Genomic DNA, 9219 nt, shown 5'->3' on the forward strand with positions numbered 1-9219 from the left:
TTGTCCTCGTCTGCTGGAAGCCATCATCAGTGTATCGTCGGCGAGAGTGCGCTGACGCCATGTTAGTTTAATTCTTATCCGCTAAAGTGAAGTAATCATTAATTATTGCTGTGACACCCGACATCTTGTCATTTGGCCGCCATCTTGAAAATCCGTAATTATTAAGCTAGTAATTCGGAAAAAATTCCAAAATTCATTAAATAAATTTATAATCTATATACTGATTGATTAGATCGACTAAGATCCTTGGTTCAAAACCAGTAAGAGCAAAAAAATTAAATATAACAATTTAACATAATAGTAACAGGTTCGAGGAATTAAACACCACAAGTTCTTTTACAAACATAATATTTATTACATAATTTCTATTCTACTACAGGATCATTTGCGAAAGCCAGCAATCTTATAATCATTTAGTTCCGCAGCGGTGTGAAATGACTAATTCTTAGCTCCAATCGGTTTATACTAGACAGAGTCCAGCCAGAACCTTTACAGACATAGTCCACCTCTTCTTGACAGAGTTTCTGGATACCGTTTTTAACAGTTTGCTTCACATCGTTAGAACAGTAAATTACTGCAGCCGATGTCTTGAATGCACACTTCTTCACTTTGTCATCGAACGGATATGGCTTTCCATATATACAGTCCAACCACAAGTTATATTTCAAAGGTCCGTTTGTTGCTACATCATCAGTAAGCTGATTGATTATGTCCTCTCTGATATCATCAAGAAAATTACAAATGTCTTTCGACTCACCTAACGTATTTAAATAATAGTAGTCCATCAATGTTCCACGAAATGCAGACTGCGCCAAGTAGAAGCCATTATCGTTCACTTGTAATGCGCCGAACACAGTCTTAGGTTTATTTTCCTGTTCAGACGTCATACCAATCGGTTGCTGCACATCGGTTTTCTTGCTTGTACGCTCACGAGCCTTCAACCTAAACCGAGGAGTCGAAATTTCTGCAGGTAGTTCAGCAGTTGGCACACGGACTTCACCTTTACAGTTTTTCGCATGTCGTCGCAAATTATCAATTCGAGTAAACCATTCATGACACTCATCACAGCGAAACTTCATGCGAGAAGGATTCTTCGTGCATTTGCTCCGCTCATGTCTTCGTGCATCATGAGCAAATGCGAACGACGTATCACAGTAGCTGCAAGGATACCGTGGTGATGAAGACGAACCTTTCAGACCCGATCCAGATACTGACGTTGCCGCAGTTGCACCATCTCCAGGCATACTCTTATGAACATCAATGCATCGTTGTTGCGCCGAAACCTTTACTTTCTGCCGAACAGCAGGACCTTTGCATGCCTTCATGTGCTTTTCATATTATCTTTTCTGGCAAACTGCTTATGACATTTCTCACAAAAAAACATTTTACGATATAGGTTCTTGGCACATTCTCTATTCTCATGTCGTCGAGCATTGCTGTTGTTTGAGAAAATCTTGTTGCAGTAACAGCACCGATGTTCGTTAGTTGTTGTCGATTCGGCATCCATTGAAGTCTCCATTGATGACGAACCAGCGTTCGCCGAGTTTCCCTGTGCAGCCAGCACTAGCGGCATTAAAGTCTCTTCTGCTGACGGTACCACGTCTGTTGAAGTCTCCTCCAATGTTGACGCCGTCGTTGCCAACGGGATCTGCACCTTCTCCTTCGTAGCTGTCGTCAAGGTTCCCGTAGACGATGGTACAACCTCCGAGTTCGACGTTAAAGACGGTAAAGATGCCATCGAGGTCTCAAGAACAGCTAATTGACACGACTTATGCACCAGAAGAAACAAACTAGGTGATCCTTACACCGCCGACGTCAGTAACAAACTGAGCGTCCTGCTGTCTAGGACTCGCTTATATACATGCACCGTATGGAATAATACGCTAGTCAAATCAAGAACCATTTACAATAATACTAGAGTCAAATCTACAAATTAAAAAAGAGGATCATTTGATCGAAAAAAATATCGATCTCTCCAATATACGCCAGGTTCCAAGAGCTACAATTCACGTCATCAGATCCATCTACATTTTGCTCCTATGCTTCAATTGACCATTAGCTGCAAGTGCTCCAACAGCTCCATCAGCTTCAACACGTAATGTACGCAATGTACGCGCAATACATGCAATTTACACGCAATAAATGTAATGATTACACAGTACACACAGGAAACTGAACGTACACACAGTACACACAGGAAACTGAACGTACACACAGTACACACAGGAAACTGAACGTACACACAGTACACACAGGAAACTAAACGTACACACAGTACACACAGGAAACGGAACGTACACACAGTACACACAGGAAACGGAACGTAAACACAGTACACACAGTACACACAGGAAACTGAACGTACACACAGTACACACAGGAAACGGAACATACACACAGTACACACAGGAAACTAAACGTACACACAGTACAACCAGGAAACGGAACGTACACACAGTACACACAGGAAACGGAACGTACACACAGTACACACAGAAAACGGAACGTACACACAGTGCACACAGAAAACGGAACGTACACACAGTGCACACAGGAAACTGAACGTACACACAGTACACACAGGAAACGTAATGATCACACATACAGTAGCGGAAACACACACAGGCTTAGTTGGAAATCAGAATACAAGAAATAAAAACATTAAATTTTTACTTTCAATATTTTATTACTTCTCAACATTACACAAATACAAGTAAAAGAAGCCATTATTGTATGTATGTAGCCAGCTTTCCTCAGTTCTTTGAGTATGAAGGATATTTCTTTGATGCACGGATAGTTTACTGCACAAAGCGAGCCATGTAGAAGTCTTAGCCGGTCAACCAATATGTTTGGATCTTTCCATGATGTGTAATCAATCTCTTCTACCACCATCTTACTTGCTTGTTTATTATAAATACTTTTAATATCACAATCATCCCAGTGATCATAATAAGCATTATCAGATTTATTTATTATAACACGACGTTTCCATCGTTTCGGTCTCAGGACATCGCCACATTCTTCGATCTTGTCAGCTCTAGGTGCTTCATCACAGTCTATGCCTTTGTCAACAGCCTCAGAGTCACTGTAACAATCACTGTAGAAGACATCCTCTTCACCCAGATTACCGTATGAATTCGCTATCGATGATGTCGAAGTGTCTTCATCGTCTTCATGCTTCCTTTTTAGGAGTCCATCATTTTTACAAAAAAAATTAATAAAAATAAAAACGAAAAAAATTCAAACATTCTGCTAGCTTGTGAACTTCTCATTGTTGAGCAACGATAGAGTTCTAGTACAAGCCAGAATGTTTGAATTTTTTTTCGTTTTTATTTTTTATTAATTTTTTTTTGTATTTTAATGATATCAAAGAAAACTGTGGCGGTTTTCTCCGTGTGCTCCTGATTATTCTTGCCAATATTATGATGTTTTTCTCTGTGTGCTCCTGATTATTCTTATCTATATTTTGATGGTTAATCCGTGTGCTTGCGATCATTCCTGCGGTTTCGGTCAAAGGTCAAGGTCACACCCATCCAATATGGCCGCTGTGACGTCGTAATCCAAGATTATGGACCGTGAGAAATCTGAGAAGCACTAGCAGGAAGGACGAACTTTTTTCTCCTTGGATACTATCGAAGCCAACCTCCCTTTGCGATCGATAGTGAGCGTTCCGCATCCCACATTAATGAAATATATATTATTTACCTGCAAGCAACACGTGGCGCCATCTGTTGACGACAGCCGGAACTACTTGCATCAATTTGCTTTGCATTAGATAACTTAACTCTCGCTGATGAAATATTTCAAAAACTCTATTTAAGAAATGGTTCCAATTGGAGAAAACTGACAGTTTGTATCTAACATAAGTCACAGAAGCTATCATGGATCGTGGTTTGTTATCTATAGCTGAATCGGAAGAAAGCCGCTGTAGATACTGTGGCAAGGATTTTGTCATGAGAAGGAATGCTAGACGTCATGAGAAGAATGATTGTGCTAGAAACCCACTATGCAACATGTTAAGCTGTAATCGTTGTAGCAGGTTGTTAACACGAATTGACAGCTTAAAAAGACATGGTAGAACATGTAAAGTCAAGACTACTTACGTCATAGAGGACACCGATGGATCCACTAGACTAAAGAAGAGTGATCTCCATTATGACAATAATTTTTCTTGTCCTGAGCGTGATGGTATTAGCTCACCCGATCGTGAGGAAGAACATAAATTGAAGGATGCTAATGGCTTCGGGAAGACTGAAACTAATGGAAGTATCAACACCGTGAAAAGTGAGAATACATTCAAGCCTATATTCAGTATATCCTCCATTCTTTGTAAAAATGATGGACTCCTAAAAAGGAAGCATGAAGACGATGAAGACACTTCGACATCATCGATAGCGAATTCATACGGTAATCTGGGTGAAGAGGATGTCTTCTACAGTGATTGTTACAGTGACTCTGAGGCTGTTGACAAAGGCATAGACTGTGATGAAGCACCTAGAGCTGACAAGATCGAAGAATGTGGCGATGTCCTGAGACCGAAACGATGGAAACGTCGTGTTATAATAAATAAATCTGATAATGCTTATTATGATCACTGGGATGATTGTGATATTAAAAGTATTTATAATAAACAAGCAAGTAAGATGGTGGTAGAAGAGATTGATTACACATCATGGAAAGATCCAAACATATTGGTTGACCGGCTAAGACTTCTACATGGCTCGCTTTGTGCAGTAAACTATCCGTGCATCAAAGAAATATCCTTCATACTCAAAGAACTGAGGAAAGCTGGCTACATACATACAATAATGGCTTCTTTTACTTGTATTTGTGTAATATTGAGAAGTAATAAAATATTGAAAGTAAAAATTTAATGTTTTTATTTCTTGTATTCTGATTTCCAACTAAGCCTGTGTGTGTTTCCGCTACTGTATGTGTGATCATTACGTTTCCTGTGTGTACTGTGTGTACGTTCAGTTTCCTGTGTGCACTGTGTGTACGTTCCGTTTTCTGTGTGCACTGTGTGTACGTTCCGTTTTCTGTGTGTACTGTGTGTACGTTCCGTTTCCTGTGTGTACTGTGTGTACGTTCCGTTTCCTGGTTGTACTGTGTGTACGTTTAGTTTCCTGTGTGTACTGTGTGTACGTTCCGTTTCCTGTGTGTACTGTGTGTACGTTCAGTTTCCTGTGTGTACTGTGTGTACGTTCCGTTTCCTGTGTGTACTGTGTGTACGTTCAGTTTCCTGTGTGTACTGTGTAATCATTACATTTATTGCGTGTAAATTGCATGTATTGCGCGTACATTGCGTACCTTACGTGTTGAAGCTGATGGAGCTGTTGGAGCACTTGCAGCTAATGGTCAATTGAAGCATAGGAGCAAAATGTAGATGGATCTGATGACGTGAATTGTAGCTCTTGGAACCTGGCGTATATTGGAGAGATCGATATTTTTTTCGATCAAATGATCCTCTTTTTTAATTTGTAGATTTGACTCTAGTATTATTGTAAATGGTTCTTGATTTGACTAGCGTATTATTCCATACGGTGCATGTATATAAGCGAGTCCTAGACAGCAGGACGCTCAGTTTGTTACTGACGTCGGCGGTGTAAGGATCACCTAGTTTGTTTCTTCTGGTGCATAAGTCGTGTCAATTAGCTGTTCTTGAGACCTCGATGGCATCTTTACCGTCTTTAACGTCGAACTCGGAGGTTGTACCATCGTCTACGGGAACCTTGACGACAGCTACGAAGGAGAAGGTGCAGATCCCGTTGGCAACGACGGCGTCAACATTGGAGGAGACTTCAACAGACGTGGTACCGTCAGCAGAAGAGACTTTAATGCCGCTAGTGCTGGCTGCACAGGGAAACTCGGCGAACGCTGGTTCGTCATCAATGGAGACTTCAATGGATGCCGAATCGACAACAACTAACGAACATCGGTGCTGTTACTGCAACAAGATTTTCTCAAACAACAGCAATGCTCGACGACATGAGAATAGAGAATGTGCCAAGAACCTATATCGTAAAATGTTTTTTGTGAGAAATGTCATAAGCAGTTTGCCAGAAAAGATGATATGAAAACGCACATGAAGGCATGCAAAGGTCCTGCTGTTCGGCAGAAAGTAAAGGTTTCGGCGCAACAACGATGCATTGATGTTCATAAGAGTATGCCTGGAGATGGTGCAACTGCGGCAACGTCAGTATCTGGATCGGGTCTGAAAGGTTCGTCTTCATCACCACGGTATCCTTGCAGCTACTGTGATACGTCGTTCGCATTTGCTCATGATGCACGAAGACATGAGCGGAGCAAATGCACGAAGAATCCTTCTCGTATGAAGTTTCGATGTGATGAGTGTCATGAATGGTTTACTCGAATTGATAATTTGCGACGACATGCGAAAAACTGTAAAGGTGAAGTCCGTGTGCCAACTGCTGAACTACCTGCAGAAATTTCGACTCCTCGGTTTAGGTTGAAGGCTCGTGAGCGTACAAGCAAGAAAACCGATGTGCAGCAACCGATTGGTATGACGTCTGAACAGGAAAATAAACCTAAGACTGTGTTCGGCGCATTACAAGAGAACGATAATGGCTTCTACTTGGCGCAGTCTGCATTTCGTGGAACATTGAAGGACTACTATTATTTAAATACGTTAGGTGAGTCGAAAGACATTTGTAATTTTCTTGATGATATCAGAGAGGACATAATAAATCAGCTTACTGATGATGTAGCAACATACGGACCTTTGAAATATAACTTGTGGTTGGACTGTATATATGGAAAGCCATATCCGTTCGATGACAAAGTGAAGAAGTGTGCATTCAAGACATCGGCTGCAGTAATTTACAGTTCTAACGATGTGAAGCAAACTGTTAAAAACGGTATCCAGAAACTCTGTCAAGAAGAGGTGGACTATGTCTGTAAAGTTTCTGGCTGGACTCTGTCTAGTATAAACCGATTGGAGCTAAGAATTAGTCATTTCACACCGCTGCGGAACTAAATGATTATAAGATTTCTGGCTTTCGCAAATGATCCTGTAGTAGAATAGAAATTATGTAATAAATATTATGTTAGTAAAAGAACTTGTGGTGTTTAATTCCTCGAACCTGTTACTATTATGTTAAATTGTTATATTTAATTTTTTTGCTCTTACTGGTTTCGAACCAAGGATCTTAGTCGATCTAATCAATCAGTATATAGATTATAAATTTATTTAATGAATTTTGGAATTTTTTCCGAATTTCTAGCTAAATAATTACGGATTTTCAAGATGGCGGCCAAATGACAAGATGTCGGGTGTCACAGCAATAATAAATGATTACTGCACTCTAGCGGATAAGAATTAAACTAACATGGCATCAGCGCACTCTCGCCGACGATACACTGATGATGGCTTCCAGCAGACGAGGACAAGATGGCGGACATGACGTCATACTACCTGACGATATATATGCTTTGAAAAAAAGTGGTGGGAGTCAGTATGCCTGCAGCCACCGCGGGGGGAAGGATCGGTCGCCATTTTTATTTTTTTTTGAACTCGTCGGGTTTGAACCGAGGACTCCGAGCTCCGTGTCGTAAATGTTTGTTTTTTAAATATTTTATTAAAAATTTTATTATTTAATTTTTTATAATTTTAAAATTATTTTCATTAAAATCGGATAATAAATTTAAAGATGGCGGCCGTAACGGAAATTGCAACGATGACGTCATCATCCAATATGGCGGAAAACACAATGCCGGAATTTTCGAGAACACAATGACGTCATCCAAGATCGCGGATCCAAGATGGCGGATCCAAAATGGCCGCCGGGGTCAAGGTCAAGGGTCAAGGTCACATCCTGATAGAGGCTTAACTGAGGCTTGAGTTAAAGATGCTTAAGCCTCTATCAGGACATTTCTAGCCGTTGGGATTTTTGAGGAATAAAACGGGAAATTTTCCCTCGAAACGGGAATTTTTCCCTCGAATACGGGAATTTTTGAATTGTGTAATTTTTTGAGATTTTTTGGCGGAATTTTTTTTCACAGAAATGGAATTTTGGCGAATTTTGAGGAATTTTGGGCAAATTTTGCCCAATTTTGGCGGATTTTGACACATTTTGAGGATCAAATTGAAGGTCAAGATCAAAGGTCAAGGTCACAACAATCGAAGATGGCCGCCGTGACGTTACAATCCAAGATGGCGGTCGGCACCTCAGCCAGAAGCCAGTGCCAGTTCCGGCTATTCTATACTACTAAAGTAATAACCAAACTTTATATTCTAAATTAGTTAAAATTATTAAAAATCATGTAACGTTAGGGGAAAGGCACCTAAGAGTGCGCATCCCCTGAGAGTACGCATTGCTATTTTCTTACAGTTGGCAACATTGAAAAAAAAGTGTATAGCCTCAGATTGTTCGTTACTGTGTGACAAACGAGTGGCGTGAAACTTGCAGCTGCACAAGATTATTTGTAGATTTGAAAGGTGAGAGTTCATTTGTTGTTGTTTTCATGTAATATTTTTATCGGGTAACTTAAGCTATAGCAAGTAGGTAAACAGAGATGCGTTCATTATCTTTATATTACGTAGCAGCTTTGGTTTTCAGCATTCGTGTCGATAAAGCCATATTAGCTTTTACGGTATGTGCTGCTATCTGTCGACTCTTTTAGATACTTCGTGTTCATTCCCTAAGAGTGCGCACAAAGTTTGTCCACAAGAGTGCGCGCGCACTCTTTGGAGCACCTTGCGTACTCTTTGGGACAAGTTTATATTAATGCAAAAATGAACAATTTTAATCAAATAGTCCTATATTTGTTTCAAAATGTCATCTTCTTATAAGAGAAAATCGGAAAGAAAGTTAATATTTTCAGAAGAAATCTTAAATGAAGCAAGAAACAGAATACTAAATGGGGAAAGTCAACGAAAAGTTGCAAAGGATCTGGGCACAAAGGAATCTACGCTAAGGAAACGCCTAAAAGCAGTAAGTACTATTTAATTAGCAATAATTGTTATTTTTTGATAAATGTAACTTAAATGCATGAACTTATTCATGTTTCTTAGTCCGAGTCTTCATTAGAATTAGTAGTGAGTTGAAATCGGCCAAATTGAGACCAACCTAGTATAGGCCAATCAATAGCAATTACTTGACTTCCCATACATAATGTTCCAAAACAAAATTATTAATTACATTTTTTGTAAAAAATACACAACAATTTATATATATTTCATAAAATTGCTAAGTTACA

The sequence above is a fragment of the Bacillus rossius genome, chromosome 16 (genome assembly GCF_032445375.1).
Source record: "Bacillus rossius redtenbacheri isolate Brsri chromosome 16, Brsri_v3, whole genome shotgun sequence".
Classification (NCBI taxonomy): domain Eukaryota; kingdom Metazoa; phylum Arthropoda; class Insecta; order Phasmatodea; family Bacillidae; genus Bacillus; species Bacillus rossius.